The sequence below is a fragment of the Canis lupus genome, chromosome 9, assembly GCF_048164855.1.
Source record: "Canis lupus baileyi chromosome 9, mCanLup2.hap1, whole genome shotgun sequence".
In the NCBI taxonomy this organism is placed as follows: Eukaryota; Metazoa; Chordata; class Mammalia; order Carnivora; family Canidae; genus Canis; species Canis lupus.
In genome coordinates, this window is record NC_132846.1 from 70,141,402 (window position 1) to 70,162,201 (window position 20,800).

Here is a 20,800-nt window from a genome sequence, read left to right on the forward strand (position 1 = left end):
CTTATCTCACCCTCCCCATCCTCACTGCCATTTGGTCTCTCTCGGTGGGATATGTATCTTTATGGTTGTTGCAAGAGCAAGAATCAGTACTGGGGAAGGGCCTGGTACAGTTCCTAGTAAACAGTAGATACTCAAATGATGACTGCTATTGGTATTTACATTATTGATTATTGTAAAGTCTGATTGTTGCTCCTTGATGTTAAAACCTTTGTTGTTTTTGCCTCGGCCCACAGTATGGAATGTGGCCTGGACAATACAAGATGTGAGCTAAACCCTGTCTCACCTTTCTCCTGAAGTTGGTTGAATCACCAGCCACCTTCCATGAGCCTGAACTCTTCCCAGTTGGTCTGTTGCTGTTCCCCAAACATGACACATCATTCTGTACCTTTGTCTTTTCCTTCCTTCTCTTTCAAAGTCCTCTTTATCCCTTAGGACTCAGCTGTAGGATCCCCTTCTCTCTATACCTTCCTTGAAGTTGCTTTTCTCCCTCATTTCAGGCTGGCATAAACTGCAGCACAGTGCACCTGACCTGCCTATCTTTGTACTCAGAGGGAAGGGACTGCTGGGCCATGTGACCCTAGGGACACAGCACAGTGATGTCATGGATTGCGTGCGATACTCTGATCTAGCAGGCATTTTGGGGCTTGTGTGTATGACCTAATACCTTGACAGCCACAAGCTGCTTGATGTGAACTGAAGGGGAAATGTCATAATACCCACCCCTGAGAGAGTCACCCTCACCAGCCCTTATCTGGAGGACCTTTTGGTCAAGGGGTAAGATATGGGCCAATGACTTAGAAATCACATTATTCCCAAAAGCCTGTGACTTGGCAGTGTCATTTAGCCTTGGAGGAAAGAATCCCTGCAGGACAGTCCAGCTACACCAGACCAGGGAGGTGAGCCTCAGTGAACCAAGCCTGAATCCCACCCCCCAGCCCCTTCTCTGTAGGGAAACAGGCTATTTTGCACTGGGGCTGTTCTGCTGGTGGGTTCTATGGCCGATTCTTCTCCTCGTATCCTCACCCATCTGTTACCTGTGGGTGTCTCTTGTGCCAGACCTGCACTGATTAAGGGAGGGAGCAGCCATACCTCAAGGAGCTCCCTTTCTCTCTCTCTCTTTTTTTTTTTTTTTTAAAATTTTTATTTATTTATGATAGTCACACAGAGAGAGAGAGAGAGAGAGAGGCAGAGACATAGGCAGAGGGAGAAGCAGGCTCCATGCACCAGGAGCCCGACGTGGGATTCGATCCAGGGTCTCCAGGATCACGCCCTGGGCCAAAGGCAGGCGCCAAACCGCTGCACCACCCAGGGATCCCTTTTTTTTTTTTTTTTTAAGATTTTATTTATTTGGGCAGCCTAGGTGGCTCAGCGGTTTAGCGCCGCCTTTGGCCCAGGGCGTGATCCTGGAGACTGGGATCAAGTCCTACATGGGGCTCCCTGCATGGAGCCTGCTTCTTTCTCTGCCTGTGTCTTTGCCCCTGCTCCCCCCATCTTTTTTTTTTTCTTTTTAAAATATTTTATTTATTCATGAGAGACAAACAGAGAGAGGCAGAGACATAGGCAGAGGGAGAAGCAGGCTCCATGCGGGGAGCTTGATGCGAGACTAGGGACCTCAGGATTATGCCCTGAGCCAAAGGCAGATGCTCAACCACTGAGACACCAAAGCGTCCCCCTTGAGGAGCTCTTAGGCAGAACACTTAGCAAGAGTCAGTGCTTTCCATACTTCAGTCGGCCAATCACCCAGTGAGGTCGGTCGGGGGAGAGTGCCTCAGGCCTGCAGACCTGGCAAGGTTTGAGGCCAAGCTTTTCCCCACCACCTGGGTAACTTCCCCTGGGAGGGCTGGAGCAGCCAGGCTATGGCTTCGGCCGCCCCCTCCCTGCTCTGAGGCTGCTGTGAGCCATTTTTCCCCTGCAGGGAAGCAGAGCTGCCTGAGCGTTACCTCCTCTTGCAGATAGGGGTGCTAGAGACCGAGTCTTTTCCTGGTCAACTGTGCCAGTGAGGCATGGAGAGTGAGCTGGGAGCCCGTCTCCTCTACCTTGATAGTGTGTGATGTGTCTGCATGACAGACACAGAGCCATGATCCCATTTTCTGCCTGACTTCTCGCTGGCTGCAGTGACCCTGAGCTATTCCTGGCCACTGCGATCCACCTTCCGTCGTCTCCATCATGATGGGCTTATTGTGGTGACTTGATTTCCCCTGCACGCCTGTATGCTTAGGCTCTGTGCATATTCTTTTAAGTCGGCATGAAGGTCATTACTGATATCCTTATGTCCTCCTTTCTCACTGCCAATGATTTTGTACTCTGTACATACAAGAATCCCCTGTGCTGGTTTTCTGACTTCCATGTATGTATAAAAAAGAAAAATTTGAGCCCTGGTTGTGGTAGTTTCAGCCAGGAGGGTAAAGGGCAAGTTCTGTGCCCAGGGTTCTGTGGGTTTATGGGACGGCCCTGGGGTTCACCCTTGGCCATGATTAGTGAGTGGAAGTCCCCTCCCCATCTGATGAGCCCATGAGGGTGGGGGAGGAATGGGGGGTCCTCACACCCCCGACTGACAGCTGTTGCCTCTCCTCTGGTGTCTTGGGACTCTGGCCCTCAAATGCCATGCTCTAAGAAAGTTCTGTTTCCCTTCTCCATGGGGGCCTTCTCTCTGTGGCTTCCCAGGCTTGTCTTCTTCCCGCCTGCCTCTCACTTCCTTCCCCTGCTGTCTGCCCTATAATGTGATAGCCTTCTCAGGGAGTCTTCAAATGAACAGTTTTTAGAATTGTTGAAAGCTCTGTTGGAAAACAGAAAAGGCTATTTCATGGGAAGATGATGACCTTATTAACTATAATTAGGCAATTCACAGAGGTTTCCAATATAGTCCAGCATCTTGCCTTGTTGAAATGGGGGGAAAATTCTGTGGTAATGTCTTTGGGGATGTAATAGTCTTTAACACATTACCAGTTTAATTTCTTCTAGAAGGTTTGGCAGCCTGGCGTTTTCATTTAGAAAGCCGAGGTATAGTTTTACAGTCATCCACATTAATATAATAATTACAATTTTGAGCAAGTAATTTCAGACACTGACATCAAGAGTTGTTTTTATAGCTGGAGGAAGATCTCGGGTAAGGAGGTGGAACCTCGCATCTAATCTCCCACGAATGGCGTGACATTGCAAACACAGGCAGTTCACGTCCCCGGGGTAAGCTTTGTATTTTGGGCCAGGCATGTAAATGCACAGAAACTCTTTCTGTGTTAAATCCTCTGAGAACAGGCATATTTGAAGTTAATGGTGAATTTTCTTCTCTGAAGAGTTGTGCACATACGAGCCTGTGCTCTGAGATTTCTCCTGGTTCCTTATGTTAGGGGCCCCATGCCCTGGGGCTGTGTGAGAAGGCAGCTGAGAGTGGACAGCACCCCTGGCACCCAAAGGAGTGCCTCCCTGGCCCAGCTGTGTTGGCCTGACGTCTGAGGGCACCTGGAAGCCCGGAAGCTGCCGCCTCCTGGGCAAGTGCGCCCTTCCTGCATGTGGTGTCAGGCCTTGGTGGCCCCTTCCTCCCCCACCTCTGTTTGCTGGCTCAGACATCCCAGCCCGCAGCAGAAAGTTGGGTTTGGTGTTTTACCCTTCCCTCGTGAACATATTTTTTACAGTTCTGTAAGAATTATTCGTGTATCATTTTGGATCTTGTTTTTGAAACTTAATCTCTATCCCTATTTTTACAGCCTTCAAAATAGTCATCTTCTTTCATGTGGTTGTACCACAATTTACTAAATTGCATCCCTATTGCTGAACATCGAGGTTTGTTCCAGCAGGTTTTTTATTGTTGTTTTATGGGCAAGACTTTAGTGATCATCTTTATGTACATAATATTTAGCTTCTGTGTAGTTATTTTCTTAGGATTCATTCCTAGGGCCAAGACTAAGAGCAACTTTTTTTTTTTTAATAAAAATTTTCTTACTATGGTAATAGTATTTAGAAAATAGAAAAAGGTAGGAAATGGAAAATCAAGATGGTCAGTTTCCCTTCGTGCCATGTTTACCAATGTGTCAGCCAGGAATGTGCTAGGCTGCAAATAACAGGAGACCCACTGAGCACAGCTTAACAAGGTGGAGGCTGATGGTCTCCAGGGCTGGGCCTGGGTGAAGTCACGCTGGGAGACACCCTCGCTGTTTTCTTCCCTCTGCCCTCCCATCCCTGGGCATGTGCCCCTGCCCCCCACTTAGTCTTGTCCCTGGGCTGCTTCACTCTGCCTCTCCATGGCCTCTGCCACCTCTTCCCATTGGATGAGGCTTTTTATTTCTGCTTGCTTTTGGCCTCAGACAGTGTCTCATGCATTTGGGCCATTATAGTGAGATATTTACTTCTTTTTTTTCTGCCTGTCCTGATTTCCAACTGCCTATTTGTGACAAACCATTCGACCAAGGCTGAAATTTTAACAGCGCTAAGGCAGAGAAGAGAAGAGTGCACCCCAGGACTAGGAAGGAGCTCATCTTTCTTTCTAATGGGATTGTCGTCTTTCATCCTGTGTTTCTAGTCCTGCCAAGTCCCTTGGGTTAGAAAATTTCCTTTGCTCTCTGCTTGGTTCTCTTACATCGGGGGAGCGAACAGAGTCTCCCTGGAGCCTGTCAGTTCCTTTGATTAGTCTTGCAAGGGGAAGTCTATCAAGTGCCCGCCGGGTGTAGGGGGATTGTGAGTACAGGCATTGCCTTCAGGGAGCTCCCAGAAGAGTAGAGGAGACAGGCAGAAACACCATTACTGTTAGTCACATAAACCAAACCAAGCGGGCATAGAAACGAGTGATTTGTGACTTACTCTATTGCTACAGAAAATGAAAGGTAATAAAAGACTCCTGTGGACCCACCACCAGATTTAACAGTCACTAATATGCTGCCATATTCGTGTTAGGTCTCTCTGTTTTGTAAAGACTAAAATGTTGCAGATATAGCTAATACCCTGCCTCCCTCTTTCCCCAGGGGTGGCCACTCTACTGAGGTTGGGGGGTATGCTGACTACTGTGTTTATCCATAAACAGTATGTAACACTAGCTTTGTATTTTAAAGATTTATAGAAATGTTACCACACTCGATATCCATTTGTAATTTGTAAGACATGAAACATGCTTTTGCAGATTTTACACGCATACACATAAACAGGCGCACTCGTAGTGGCAGGCTGTGTGGTGTTCCACTGTGCAGATAAACTAGAGTTTATTCATTCTCCCACTGGTCGAAGGTTAAATTGTTCTTACTCTGTCTCTTGGAAACAATATGGCCACGTGTGTTCTGTTACCTACTGCCATATAATAAAGGCCCTCTGAACTTAGTAACTTCAAATAGTAATGTTTAGTTTATTTTGTTTATGAACCTGCAGTTTGGTAAGAAGAGCTCATCTGCACTCTACTTGGTGTCATGTGGGGTGGCTTGAAGGCTGGAGCTGTTCACTCCCATAGCTGAGGGTGCTTCTGCATGTTAGCTGTGTCCCTAGCTAACACACACAGTGTCCCTAGCTGTGTCCCTGTGCTGTTGGCGGCAGCACTGCATGTGGTCTCTGCATGTCTTCTGGGCTTCCTCACAGCAGGGCAGCAAGAGAGTCAGGCCAGTATTGGATTGTCTTTGTGAGCTAGCCTCAGAAGGCAGGCAGCGTCCTGTTTGCTGTATTCTGTCACTAGAAGCAAGTGTCTAAGGCTGGTTCCCATTTAAGGTGAGGGGAATTGGGACCCACTTGTAACAGATAGGTGTCACAGAGGGTGCACAAGCTGTTTTAAAACCAACACCTTTAGGTGTGCCTCCTTGTATGCACCTGTGGGAGGTTCTCAGACCCCTCCAGGTTGACACCCTGGTGTCTAGGTGGCATGTGCCCCTTTTCACTGGACATGATGTGGCCAGGTTGCTATCCTGGACGTTTGTTCCGCTGACGCCAGCACAGTACTTGAGAATTCCATTTCTTCACACCTTCTCCTACACTTGCTGTTATGGATTTTGATTTTTGCCCCTCTGGTGGGTGTGAAATAGGATCTTGTTGTTTTAATTTGCCTGCCCACCGGTGAGGCCAAGCCCCACACCGCCTCCTGGGATGGTGTTGGATTCCCTTTCCCAGCTGGTTGCCCTTAAGAAGACAGAAACGTCAAAGTGCTGTTTTTTGGCTTATGATGTCAATTTTTCAAGAGAGAAGTGGTGAGTATCCCACAGAGTTTATTGCAAACTATTATGAAGACCTTGGAGTTACTATTGGTATGACTCACTTATGAAAAAAATATGATTTCAGTAACTGCAGGCTGTATCTGTAATGTGATGGATTTTCATTTAATCTCTCACCTCTCTGTAATTTGCCCAATTTAAAAATGCCCCGAAGCTTGCTTTCTCCTTGTCTGGGAGTCCTGTTCTTGCTATGTGTTATCACAATAATAGTAATAAGAGATGGTGCCAATATGTGTCTCACTTCGAGTTCTTGTTGTCTCCTTGGTCATTTAATTACTTCTGGTCCTGATTTCCCCCACTGTGGTCTCCTGCTAGAATAGTCTTTGTGGGAAGCTTCCAGGAAGAATGCCACCCTGAACTGACTTGCTGTGGGGGATCGGCAGGCCCTGGGTTAGGAGGCTTACCTGGACCCAAGGGCTGAACTGGGGTCCTCTCTGGGCCACATGGCACCCCATTGTTTAGTCACACCTTGTTTAAGCGACACCAAGAGGTCACAGAGGGCAGTCCATCACCTTCTGACCTGGCAACAAAGCCTCATACCTGGGAGAATTCAGGAAATATATACTGAACCAAATAATTCAGAATGTTTGGATATAATGATTAGTCTGACCTGCTGCCTCTTAAAAACATCTGGAGAAAGGCCGTGTCTGATCAAGAGTTTTAAAATGAATTCCTAAGCTTTCCTTGAAAAGTGAACTTTCTGGCTACTTTTAAATTTAATCAGGTTCTGTCTGAACACTCTGTGCGTGGCTTGCTAGAGAACATTATCTTCTCTGCCTCTCTGTGAAGGGGTGTTCGGCTTCTTATCTGTGTTTGGAACCAGAGCTTCTGCTGCGGAAATGAGGCCTCGTCTCCGTGCCGAGAGTCAGCTCAGACCCTCTCCAGACATTCTGGAAGCAGCCTCTGCATCCTAACCAGGGCCCTGGTGAACCATGTATGCTGCTAGCCAAATCTACTAGGTTGGGTGGGTGCAGTCTGTCCCCACGGTGTTGCTGGTACCTTGCAGTGGGGGCATAGGTCACTCCAGGAAGTGCAGGGGGAGCATCCATCCAGGCTGATGGCTGATTCTGGGGAGGCTGATGACCAATGTTGCATCACAGAACAGGGGGACAACCACTGTCGCCACTGCTCATCTCACTGGGCTCTCCCTTGTACCAACCAAAGTGGGTATAAGTGAGGAATTTGTTATCTCTTATTCTCAGGGGAGGAAAGCTTTAGGATGTGTTCATTTCCTCTCGTGCAAAGCTGCTAGGTCGGCCTGGGCAGGTTGGGTGAGGCCTCCTAGGCTGGCAGAGTGGGTGCCCCTGTGTCCAGGCACTGTGAAGGCCGTATCACTTACAGGGAGCCAAATTTCAGAGCCTATAGAGTTTTCACACCACATTCTAGGTGCCAGCAAAAGTCTTAACAGGGGCAGGGCATTAGCTCCATTTCTGTGACAAGTTTGTTCACGGCCTAACAGTTTGTATACTGTGTAAACAAACACTAGTGCCTGCTCTCTAATTAAACCTCAGACCTCATTTGCATATTGTTAGTCTGTAGGACATACTCTTTGCTGTTGGGGACCTACCCACTGACTCCAGGGCTTTTTTGTCTGATGACCCAGGTGTGACCTGCCTATGCTTAGCCAAGGGGCCTCAAACTTCTCTGGGGTCCTGAAGGCAAGGACCCTTCTAGCTGCTTGGTGTCTGGGCTGGAGGATCCTGGGCCTTGGGGGCCAGAGCTTGACTTCTGGGACCAACATTTCCTGGTCAGGGTCTTGGTTTCCTAGTCAGTGAGATTCAGGGGTTGGGCTGACCTTAGGACTCCTTCTGGCAGCAGCTGCCACTGTCACCGGGTAGGGAGCACTTGCTAGGGACCAGACTTTGCTGGGCATCTCACAGTCATACGTAGTAAGAGTTTATAATCATTCCATTGCACTGGTAGGGAAACTGAGGCCTGACAAGTTGATACTTTCCCCTGCGCATACGCTCCTTCTGTAGGCCCCTCATGGTGAATGATCCTGTTGCCTACTTGGTGACTCCTCCGCTACCACCCATCTGCCGTCATCCTGTCGGTTGTATAGCCTCTGGCCTCCCTCTAAAGTGCCCCTTGGGTCTGTCTCCTTTGGCCTTCACTGCTACCTCCCTGGTCCATGCTACCACCCTTTTGTACAGCAGTCTGAAAAATGTTCTTCCTTGCCTTGCACTTTTCCTCTAGGCAGCCCGAATCTGCGTGTCCCTTACTAACCTCACAGCCCACAGAGCTCAGGATCAAGCCTGCCCTCCTTGATGGGATGCTTGCCTGTTCTCCAGCCTGCTGCCCTCAGTGTGCACATCCAGGGGCCCCTATGGGCCTGAGCTGTGACTGGGCAGGGCTGTCACTTGTGCTAATCAGTGCCCAGCATGGGGGAGGCATGTTGTAGATACTAGGGAATAGCTGTTGGGTGAATATACAAATGTCCCATAGGGTGCACAGCTGAAAATGAGGGAAATGGTGATTTGGACTCACATCTGTTAGATTCTAAAACCTTGCTCTTTCTGCCCCATCCCACTGATTACTGAATTCTTGACAGGAAGAGACCCCCCAGACCAAAGCCTGATCTGTGTATTTCACAGTAAGCGTCCCTGGCAGCCTGGCTGGCCCGTGCATGAAACCCATTAGACGGTGCTATCGCATGTTGATGACGGTGGGGAAGGGCCCATGTCAGCACGCGCTCGGCAGGCTGTTATGAAGGCCTTGTCAAGTTTTTGTTTTGAAGGACTTCTCAGAAATGACAGGCTTCATTTCAGGGGTCTTTGTTAATCTAACAGTGTTTCCTGGCTGAAATGTGTGGACTGTTTACCAAAGCTCGTGCATGTAATGAGCTGGGGGCAGAATTAAAATTATTTCAGCTTTGTTTCAGACAAGAGTATGTAGCCTGAAAAGTCATCTGAGGGGAGGAGCCCCTAACACGAACCAGTGGATATCCAGGCAGGGTCACAGTTAGACCCTGAGACTTCCCAGGGCTCTGTGTCTGACATTTATGCCCTGAGCTGGATTTGCATAAGTTTGAAACGAGCATACGAGCATACGTTTATTCTTGGCACAGCGTTATCGTGTCTGTGCATTCTGCAGCTTCACATGGGGCAGTTTAAAGAATTAATAGATATGTCCTTTATTTCTCTCTCTGTGAGCCAATGCTTGGAATTAATTTTTTCTGGCCCACTAACTCTTGTGGTTAAAAGTACAAATTAAGCTTTCTGGGAGAATCCATCACAAAATTATTGAAAAGTCAGTGTGGAGAAGATAATGGGCTCTATATTGGGTTATGTCTATAGGGTTATTGTTTTCTGCAATTACACTTTTCTTTGTTTTTCTTTTTTCGTGCTTTGGGAAATCAACCCGAGAATGGGCTTCCAACTCGGAAGAGTTATTGGCTATTTTTCCCAAATGGGATTGCCCTTCTAGAGAACAGTGGGCATCTATTTGACAACAAGTTATAAATTTGTGCTCCAAGTTCTCTGAAGAAAGCATGAATCTCAGACAATGGCGCTGTGGCACTATATTTCAGGCGGGCGTGTAGAGCTGTCAGAAGTCCATACAGTCCTCAGGCGCCAGCTTGTACCCAGCCAGCATTTGTCAAGTGTTCTGCATGTACTTTGTGCAGGATTAGAAGGTAGATTACAGCAAACTTTCTGTTGCTTTTTACTCTGCAACTTCCTAGTGTCTAGAGCCTGTCATAGTGCATGGTCTGTCAGGCCCCAGGCCCCTGGAATGAGTGCCTGCCCCATGCCGCCTCATAGCATCTTTCCCATTAAAGGGGAAGAGCCCTCTACGCCCCATTTACCAGGGCCTACCAGGTGTCAGGTGTGGTGCCAGGCGGAAGAGCACACAGAACAAAGATGGGCCCCTGCCCCAGAGATGCTGCCTGGTGTGGCTGTTGCCCTGTCTTCCCTGCTCTCTGCTTCCCAGACCCTAGGAGAGCCTGCCAGCTGTGCCCATTGCCTGCTGTGCTTGTTTGTCTAGCAGCAGCTACTGCAGTGGTAGGCAGAGGGTCTTAAACACCAGTTGAGCATCCAGTGTCTTGCCTAAAACCCTCCAAAGGCTCCACTCTATTTCCAGAATGGAGCCCAGATCCCTCAGTGTGCCTCTGAAGCCTTCTGGGGCCCTCTTCTTCACCTCTCGTGCTTCGCCTGAGTAATTCCTCATAGTCCTTTTCCCAGGAAGCTCCCGCTCCAACCTCCCAGGCTGGGTCAAGTGCCCCCTCCCACTGGCCCCGTAATCTTCCCCTTTCACAGCACTTACTGTCACCTCGCAGACCGCATCCCATTTGTAAACCATGGCGTAGGGATGCATGGCTTTGCTTACTGCTGTATCCCCAGCGTGATCATAGTGAGCAACACGCAGTAGGTACTTTGTAAACATTTGTGGAGTGACACACAGTGCCCTGGAGGAAGGAGCTGTCTCTGTGGGGCCGGCCTCCCACTGTGGAGCAGGTGACGGCCTTGGCAGCTGACAGCGTGTTAACGGAGGTTGCTGAGGCACAAGCTGGAAGTGGCATGTGGTGAAGGATGTGCGTTGGGGTCCCAGTCATCACTTTCTTTATTAAACTGGTCCTATCACTTGACATCCTTCACCACTGAGGGAAAAATAGCCGGTTTCAATATATAAGTTCAGGGGTGTCTGGGCTGCTGCCGCCTGTGAGAAAAATGACTTCTGGCCAGAGCACTGGGCCGGGTGGGGCTGGCCAGGGTCCACACTAAAGAGCTTCTTCGCTGCCCACATCCCTTTGGAGGGACAGGGACCCTGATGTTGGGGAGGAGGCAAGAGGCTGCAGCGCTGGCCTCCTGATTCCCAGCTCCTTCCTCATCACTGCTGTTGCTCTGGGTAGGGAGAGGCCTGGGGGCTGGCATGAGTTACCTTGTAGGATGGCCAGTTGGTGCTTGTGGTGACTTTGCTGTTCCCTCACTCTGGTGGTCCTTTACCTGGAGCTGGAGACTGCTCCCTCTCTTTTCTCAGGGAGGCCTGGTCCCCTGGGGAATGCTTACTGAGGCCACTTTTCCCTTCCAAGAGAACATCTGTTGTGTGCTCTGACCAAAGCATAGCCGCTGGTGTGTGAGAGCTTGGCGTCCAAAACCCAGAGTGAGTGCATTGCCTTTGATGAGACTTGCAGCTGTGCTGTGGCCATCTTGGATCCCCAGACATGGGATGGGTGCAGGTGCCCTCTGCCTCCAGACAGCAAGGGTGGCCTGGGGGGCGGGCGGCCCCACGGGGCAGGAAGACCTGAGCTCAGGTACCTTCCCCACCGCTTCTTGTATGTCAAGGTGGATCAGTTTAACATCCAGGATCAGGTGGCCTGGGTGCTGGGCCTGGCTCTGCCACTCGCTGGCCTTGTGTCTGGGTCATCATCTCAGCCCCTTTAGGTCTCAGTTCCCCTGTCTGTAGATGGGGTGTTGCCTGAGCCTTGAGTGCTTAGCCCTGAGCTGGTCACTTGAGGGTGCTGACTGCCGGTCTGGCCTTGTTGCTTTTCCTTCTGAGATGCCCTACCTGGAGCTGCCCCTGTGAGGAGCCATCTCACTTCTTTAGTCAAATGGATATGTGTACATCTTTTTTTATCTGATACCTCTTTCAAAAGTACAGAACCTTGGTTTTTATTCTACTTTAAATGTAATTTTAATTTAGCTGCACATTCATTTTTAAAATCTCATATGTATTAATTTCATGATATTGGTTTGTTTTTCTTCTTACCTTTCACGAAGCAATATTCTGAGCTTTCTCTGGCGTCTCTGGCACTGGAGTCATCGTGGTCCCCCGGGCACTGTGAGTCATCTAATGTAGTTTTCCAGAGCGTGTCAGCTTCACTTCCGTCTCAGTCATTTCAGACCCGCGCTTCCTGAGTCAGTGTGTGGTGTGGCCACTGGAGACTTTGTACCTAGTGCGGGTGCTCATTTGTAAAATTTTGGAACATTTTGTTTTCTATTTTTGTTTTCTTCCCCCCGGCTTTGATCTGGGGCTACAGAACAGGACCCATCCTGACCCTCTGCCCCCAGCTGTCTGCTTCGTCAAAGGAGGTCCACCCCCCTTCTAGAACTCTGATCTTTATCTTGTTCCCAGCAGCTTTTCTCCATGGGGTCAGGGGGAGCTTTAGTTGGCAGGACAGCGCCCAGGCACCAGTTTGCCATGAGGGGAGGGGACACTTTATGTGCTTTCCACTTGGGATTGATGGGAGACCTGCCTTTCAGCAGATGAGTCAGACCTGGAGTGGAGGGAGAGAGAAGGAACCATCCCTTTTGGTCTCAGGGGCTCAAATGGTTCAGGATGTATGTCTCTCCTTCTTACAGGAGAATTCACTGTTGATCTGTCAAGATGCCTTTTATAAACAAGATCCTAGTGGCTTGGGGAGGCCTAGGCAGTCCTGCACATACAGCCTTTGAGAGCCTCAGAAAATCAAGGGTTCAATCCAGTAATGTGTATGAAATGCCATGTCCCAGTCTGCCTGGGCTGCTGTAACAAAACACAGACTAGGTGGCTTACATAACAGAAGTTTATTTTCTTGTGGTTCTGTGGATTGGAAGTCCAAGATCAAGGTCCCGGCAGGTGGCAGGAGCCTGGTGAAGTCTTTCCCCTTAGGGAACAGATGGCTCCCTTCCCACTGTATCTTCACATGGGCTTTTCTTCTGCATGGAGAGAGGGAGTGAGCAAGTGCTCTGGTATCTCTTACCGAGGACATTAATGTTAGTAGATCAAGGTCCCACCCTTATGACGTCATGTAACTTTAATTACTTTCTTAGAGGTCCCATCTGAATACAGCCACACTATGGGTTAAGCTTTCAGTATTTAAACTTGCGGGGCAGAGGTGGGGAGTTACAATTTAGTCCATAACACATGTAGTACATCACCTGACATTTGAATCTGAAAGATTTTAGGGTCCAGGAAAAGAAAATGGAATTGGCCCCAGACGTTCTAGCCAAATCCTAAAGACAAGGAGTCCTCAGGGAGCAGTGTGTATTCTCAGGAAGGCTCTGGCCAGCAGTGGGTGGCAGGCTGGAAATGAAATCCACCTTTGCCTCTCCATCGCCAGAACCCCTGGTCTCTGAGTCTCTGACCCTCTTCGGGGAAACAGAAGAACTGTGACATTTGGCTAAGGTGAGGTGAAGGTACAAATGGAGCCATATAGTGTGTAGCCCGGGTTCTTAATCTATTCATAATAATAATACTTGATTTTTGAGTAATTAGTTCCAAGAAATCAGGGAACCGGCTGGCACTAAGTAAGTGTTCTCTACATACATGTTGGCTTAATTAAAAGAATGGAGGATCCTGGTGGTGGGCAAAATGACTTCCTGCATTGGCAGCCTTGCAGCTTGGGACAGGCAGATTTGCTCTTCCCATTGGCAGATGAGGACACTGGCACACGGAAGGGATTTGTGGCTTGTTCCTGGTGACCCAGTGAGGAGCTTGTGCCCTGTGGGCTTGGAGAGGGATGTAGGGTGAGCCTCAGGAGGACCAAGGCTGGATGGACCTTCTGGATGGGGCTTACTCCTTGTTCCCCACACCTGGTGCCTGTGTCTTTCTGGTTAGTGGGGAGGGGCCCAGGAGGTGCCCGCTCTGGAGAGGCTCCCCAGCTTCAGCCTGTTTGGACAAACTGCTCAGGAGGGCCACCTTTCTGGCCTGTCTAGGGTCTCCAGGTAGTAAGGATTTCCTAAGTGAGTGAGTCAATGGAAGGAGACATTAACTACACTTATAGGTTTAAATCAATGCTATTTCAGCTCAGCTAGTTAACCTGTCACTCTCTCTGGCCCCTGACATTCATTCTCAGGTGCATTCTTATTTTATTAGTGTGGCTAATTCATGCATGACATTAAAATATTGACATGAATTGATTTGGTTATCTGTATCCTTGGAGCTTCAGTTAATAAAACAACTTTTGATAAGACTAGTGGTTTTAGAACATTTAGACTTAATTATATTTTCTAAAGGATTTTTCTAGAATCATGTAACTGCCTGGCAAGCTACTTCAATTCCCTAGTTAACTGAAAGAAATTGGTTTTTCATTTGGTTTTGCTTAATACAAATTAAAAGTAATATACATTTGATAAAAGGAGTTAAAGGATTATTTATTAAAGTCTCCCTCTTTATATATTAGGAAAAAAATCCCTAAGTGCTGAATTGATTCTGAGGGCGGTGTGCAGAGAATCTAACAGTCAGAGAGCTATTTGACCTGGAGAAATAGGCGTGCATTTCTGTTCATAACTTCTGCTGTGACCCTCCCTCAAGGATGAGTGCTATTCTCGTACCTGTGACTTCTGTGCAGTAGATATGTTACTCTTGCGCATCTCAATTCAGCAGCAGCTGGTGGTGAATTAGGACAGTGGTTGAAAGCAGAGAGCCGAGGAGAATTCAGGGGTTTATTCTCATCTTGCTTAGGTTAGAAGCCTAAGAAGTCTGCCAAAGATAGCAGTTAGAAAATAAAGAAGTGAAAAGAAAAGGAAACTATTTTGTAGAAATACTAACTTTAAAGAAGCTGTAATAAGGGCAGCCCCGGTGGCGCAGCGGTTTAGTGCCGCCTGCAGCCCAGGGTGTGATCCTGGAGACCCAGGATCGAGTCCCACATCGGGCTCCTTGCATGGAGCCTGCTTCTCCCTCTGCCTGTGTCTCTGCCTCTCTCTCTCTGTGTGTCTCTCATGAATAAATAAATAAAATCTTAAAAAAAAAAAAGAGGCTGTAATAAGTCAGTGGTTGTTGCCCCACTTATAAGACTCAGTTCCTCTCCGTTGTTAGTTAGTTTTAGAGAAAGCTTACTGTCACAATGCCAAAACTCTCTGAAAATTGTAGCCTGCCATAATGGACCTTGCAAATAATTCCATCAAATTTACCAGCCTACAAAAAACAAACAAACAAACAAACAAAAAACAAAAGCAAAAACAGAAACTTCACAAAAAACTTACCCAAAAAAGAAAACTACTTTCTTTTCTTCTTTTTTAAAAAATTTTTGACATAATTTCGGATTTACAGAAAAGTTGTGAGAATAGTAGAAAGAATTTCCAGAAAACCTTTACCCAGATTCCCCAAAAGTTAATATTATCTTGTCTCATCTCTCCATATATAAAGAGGTGTAGAGGTACAGATACGTAGGTATATAGGTAAATGCATATTCATATACACACATACAATGTTTTTCCCGAACCATTTAAGAGTAGGTTGCAGACTGATGGCCCTTTACCTTAATACTTCAGTTGTATTTTCTAAAAACAAGGAATTGTTTGACGTAACCCAGAGGAATGATCAAAACCAGGAAAATAACACTGAAACAACATTATTGTCTAATCTACTATATGCACCTTATGGAGATTTTTTTCAACAGTGTCATAATTATGGCCTTTATAGCAAAAGAAAATACAAGATCATGCATTACCATCATTGTCCTGTCTTCTTTAGTTTAGAACACTTAAGTATGACATCCACATATTTGAAGAGTACAGGCCAGTTATTTTGTAAACGTCTTTCGTTTTGAGTTTGTCTGGCGCTTCCTCGTGATTAAATTCAGATTATAGACTTCCTGGCAGGAATGTCCCGGGGGTGATGTTGTGTCTTCTTGGGGCATCATATCAGGAGGCACATGCTGTCAATTGGTACTGTTGTTGGAGATGTTAATTTTGATTATTTGGTTAGGATGACATCTGCCAGGTTTCTCCAGCGTAGTTTCTGTTTTAGCTTTTGTAATTAAGAAGTATCACGTGGGGAGATGCTTTGACGTCTACCTAAATAACCTGCCTTTCCTCAAACTTTTATCCGGTAATTGTAGCTTTCATTTATGAGTCCTACTTGTATCAGTTCTTATGATGATAGTGGACAAATGGTGGTTTTTAATTCTATAATTTCTTCGTATTATAAAGAGGAGTCCTCCTTATCAGTCTGTTTACTAATTATGTATCACTGTGGATTCATGAACTCTTACTTTAATAAATTCTAATTTGATGTTATAATTTGACCAATAGAAGCTCCTTCAAGCTGGCTCCTGAGTCCACTTGAGATATCTCCATCATTCTTTGAACACATTCTTACTTTTTACACAGCAAGATGTTCCAGTTTTCATCTGCAGCTTAGATTCCTTTTAGTGGAGCTCTGATTCCTTTTAGTGGAGAGAGGCATTTAGAAACCAAGATTTGGGTATTATGTGTGCTTATTGCTACTGGGATGTCAGTCTTTCTCAGAAGACAGATCTGGGCAGGAGACGTGTATATACATACCCACATACACCCTCTATAGGGTTCTTTCTATTAAACCTGTGAGTTCATATGGATTTTTCATATTTCCATCCAGTACTGTGGGATTCATTCTACCTTTTTTCATTTCCATATTTGTAACTCCCTTCTCCAGCAGTCTGAAACTTGGCTCCCATTTTTACAATGTATTTACATACTTGCTCAATCCTGGGATGTCAAAAAGTTGTTTCAGGATTGCTAACCTCTGCAAAACAGCTTACTAATTTGAATTGATTCTTGGAGTTCTTTTGCCTTTAGCTTGAAAGTGTATATAGTCCAAATGTGTTCAGATGTTCCTTGGCCTGGTTTTTTCTCTCGTTCCTCTTTCAGCATGGTTTCATTATTTGTTTGAAATACAGTTTGGTTCATTTGTTTTTCTTTGAATTCTATTTTAGGGTTCCCCCAATCTTGTAGACTTTTCCCTTTTACCCCTTCCCCGCTCCCCACCTTCTTCCCTCCTTCCTTCCATCCATGTGAACCACTAACATATTTTCAAGTTAAGTCTATACAAAAAGTTTTATTTAGAGAGGTATCCCCTCTGTCCCCACCCTATCCCTTGATCCCATCTGCCCAGTTTGCAGCTCTCCCCTGTAGGTAGCCAGTCTTGTTAGTCTTTAGGTTTTCCTCCCTTGTTTCTTTTTTGCTCAAATGAGTTATTTATTTGCTCTTCTTCCTTCATAAGAAGTAGCATATTATAGATCCTCTTTTGCATTTTGTTTTCTCCCCCTTACTTACCAACATGTTCCACCAGGCCACACCAGTCCCTAGAGCTCTTCTGGTGCTTCATCATAGTTGCAGAGTACTCTGTTTTATTTCCTTCTTTGTGGCTGGTATTTGGGTGCATGAAAACAAACTGTACTCTGTGTCTAGGTGCTGGTGATAGTATCAACCTTCCTGGACATCATCTCATTTCTACCTGACGTTAGAATAGTGGCAGTGTACTTGGAGGAGGAAACTGAGGCGTGACCACATGTTACACACGTGAGAGCTGGGTCCTGGGGTTTGAGGTTTGTGTGGTGCTGGAGCTCAGGCTTTTGGATGTCTCTAGATGCCTGTCCTCGGTCAGAAGACAAGGATCATCCAGAGGATGCTCCTAAAAGCAGGGCTCACATCCCTGCTGTGTAAAAAGATCCAGGAGATAGCACTGGACATTTCGCTTAGACCTGTTTTTCATGTCATTTTTCTAAAATTTCTGTTTGTGTGTATACATGTTTTCTAATCTGTGTAATATATCAGTAGAATAGAATTTGTGTATTCCAAGTGGTACGTTCAAAAAAAAATTTTTTTTTTGAAAATAAGAGTGACAAGGAGATTTAAAAAAATAACTTTTAAAAAGAAAAGTTTGGAGGCCACTGAATGATTTGCTTGCCTAGCTCTCTTGGAGTGGAAAGAGCATGTCTGGGCCTCAGATCCAGAGGTGGGGGGCAGGGTTGGCAGGAGGCACACATTCCTTGATTCATTCACTGAGTTCAGCCCTGGGCAGTGAGGTTAATGTGCTTAGTGGGAGGGGTTGCCCAGACCTCAGGAAGCAGATTCTATTCCAGATGGGGATTCCCAGGGCTGAAGGGCAGTTGGGCTGCCTGGGGAAGTACGCTGTGTGTGGATCTCCTGGGATAGCCGCCCAAGTGACATAACTGCCCTAAGTGTAGATGAGTGTCTTCAGATGAAGATGGGCCAAAGTTCCTCTGGGGCCTGGAGGAGGAGGGTGAGAGCCATGACTACTGACTGGGCACAGTCATTAATCTCATTCTTTGTGGGGAACTATAACACCACCAGCCCCCTAGTGTGGGCCTGTCGAGTCTTTTCAGATTAGTGGAGAGGCTCAGGGCCCAGATTCAGGGATTGCATTCCTTGGCTCTTCTACTGACCAGGCATGTGTCCTTGGGATGTGTTGGGTCTGAGCCTCCCTGTGTGACTTTCTCGGTCTCATCTCATTTCGTTTAACCCTCCCACCAATTAATCAGTGCAGTATTTCTCATATAGGACCTTGAGTCTCAGAGAGATTAAATGCTTGTGGAAGGTCACACAGCTGGTTGGAGACTGAGGCAAGGTGGGAACACAGGGCTGACTGCCAGGTCTGGGCTTGGCTTTTCATCATGGACTGCATGCTTTTCTTAGAATTCTCCTGTACTTGAAAAAGGGGTTCAGTTTGCTTTATGTTACTTTAATGCTTTTTGGAATCCATTTCCTTTGTTTATTTTACAGCAGTATAATTTGCAATGAAATAGTTTTACATTGAGCTCACATGTTTTAATGGTGTTTTAATGGCATCTTAATGATGTCTCCATGGATATGCAGTCAGATACTTTTGTCATCCTAACTTCCCTGTGTAATGGCTCCGCATGGTAGCAGGGCCATGAACTGTGGGTGGAGCAGCCTCCAAGTCGGGTGTTCAGTGTCTCTTGGGGTGAAGAGAACTCCATGCGCTGGGGAGAGGAAAAGAAAAAGACTGTATGGAGCTCAGGTTCACTTTGCTGGGTCACTGGGTTATCCCTGAGGTGGTTTCCTACCTAGTGGCATCTGGCCAGGCATCATCTCCGTGGAAGCAAAGGTCCGAGTGTCTGCCTTCAAGCCCCTGCGATGCAGCGGGCATGCACACCCCCCTGGAATTGGAGCGCTGTTCCAGAGGGCCTCGGTTTGCTGGGGCGCCCTGCTTTCAGTTGTTGTCCCGGCGCCGTGCCATATGCTGAACCATCTGTTCTGCCTTTTTGTTTTGGAAAACGTGGCACAACAGTTAGAGTCTTGCCTGGTGGAGCACAGAAGGCCCTTTAGGGCTGGGGCTGCTCCTTAGCCATTTGGGTCCCTCCCATGCCTGGCACTGGGTTGGAGCTGGAGTAGGGACTCAGTGCTTGGTTATTAAATAAATGAGTGAATGCTTGATTGTTCTAAGGGCGGGAGGTGGTGGTGAGAAAGGGCGAGGTGAAGGCTGATCCCAGGGTCTTCCCATTAGGACTAGCCCACTTACTGGCCTTGGCCCTAGAAGAGCATCTAGCTACAGAGAGCTGGCACCTACCATCCCTGCCACCATCCAGCCTCAGCCCCACCTTCCCCTTTAGAGACCCCACAGCTTGGCTGTAGCAAGACCAACATTGAGGCACCCACGGCTAGCTGTCAGGGCCGAGCCTCACTGCAGTTCTGGCTGTAAATACCCAGTACATGGTGCTGGTGTGCTGGAAAAAACTACCCAAAGCAGGGCTCTCACTCTGGCTCTGGTGCTCACTAGCTGTGTGGCTTTGGACAAGATGGTTGCTCAACTTCCAGTAGCCTTGGTTTCCTTATCTGTCGATGGTGATCCTACCTCTCAGTGTGCAGAAGGTGGTTGTGGGAATTTGGGATAACTTGAGTACTGCCCAACACCCAGACACAGGGACATTGGTTGCTATAGTGATTGTCATTGCTATGACTGTTCCACCCCCACTGTCCCTCGCTAGCACTTGTTATCCCTGTATTCACCTACAGCTCTAGGGTGTTAGTGTGCCCTTCGGAGAGAGAAGAGAGGAGCGCAACTGGCACAAGTGCTTGAGCTGGCCACGCTGCTCATAGTCCTGAGCTCACAACTGAGGATCGAAGCCTCCCTTCCTCCTTGCTTTCTCACCCTCTTTTCCCCTACAGCACCACTGTCTGCTTAAAAAGGAAGAAAGAGAGAGAGAGAAAGAGAGAGAGAGAGAAACAGAGAGAGAGAGAAAGAAAGAAAGAAGAAAGAAAAAGAAGATAAGGAGAAAAAAAGAAAAAGAAATGGTTTGAGTCAGGGAGAGAAATCCCCAGGGCCCCGTTTCACACGATTGTCCCATTTCTAAACTTAAGTTAATAAGAACAAACAAAGTAGTAGGTGGATTTGCGCAGAAGAATATTATTCTGACGATTATGTAAATATTTATATGTTCTGGTTTTCTCATTTTGTTACTGGTGTCTAATTTCCTGGTCTCATAATGAAGTGTAATTTGGAGAAGCTTTGCAGAGACAGGCGCAGCAGTGAAATAATTTGATTTGTTCGGTAAACTTGGTTTCAGTTATTCCTTTTCATCAGTTCTTTTAGAACCCTTCAAGTTCTTTGTGATTTGACAACAGCTTTCAGCCCAATGAAGATATTACTCTTACATTGCCAGGAATTTAGAAGAGGTTTATGATACTGTCGCTTAATCAGAAGATGCATTCATCGGCAGGATATAAAATTTATGGGCTTCCAGTGGATTTGAGTGTGTAGCTTTAGCAGTCTGTACTCCTGCCATTCTCCAGGCTATGAGGAAGGTTTTTTAATTAAGTCAAATTGAATTGAATGAGCTTTTATTGAGCACCCACTCCCTGTGAGACCTGTCTCCTTAACCCTTGCACTGCCTGTAAGGTGGCTCTGGGGTGGGGAGCTAGTGGAGGCCCAGCCAGGTTATACCCCATGTCCACGGT

General features: G+C 47.0%; 1 protein-coding gene and 1 long non-coding RNA gene across 10 annotated transcripts in view; one reads left to right on the forward strand and one right to left on the reverse strand.

Annotated features, from left to right (window-relative positions):
• WDR25 (WD repeat domain 25) overlaps window positions 1-20,800 on the forward strand; it is a 142,639-nt gene that overhangs the window by 35,893 nt on the left and 85,946 nt on the right. The gene's annotated exons all lie outside the window — the stretch shown is intronic.
• Window positions 12,668-14,617, reverse strand: LOC140640482 (uncharacterized). Its single transcript, XR_012037211.1, has 2 exons — window positions 14,432-14,617; window positions 12,668-12,814 (listed from the first exon to the last, which is right to left on the reverse strand). It is a non-coding gene; the product is annotated as an uncharacterized lncRNA (long non-coding RNA).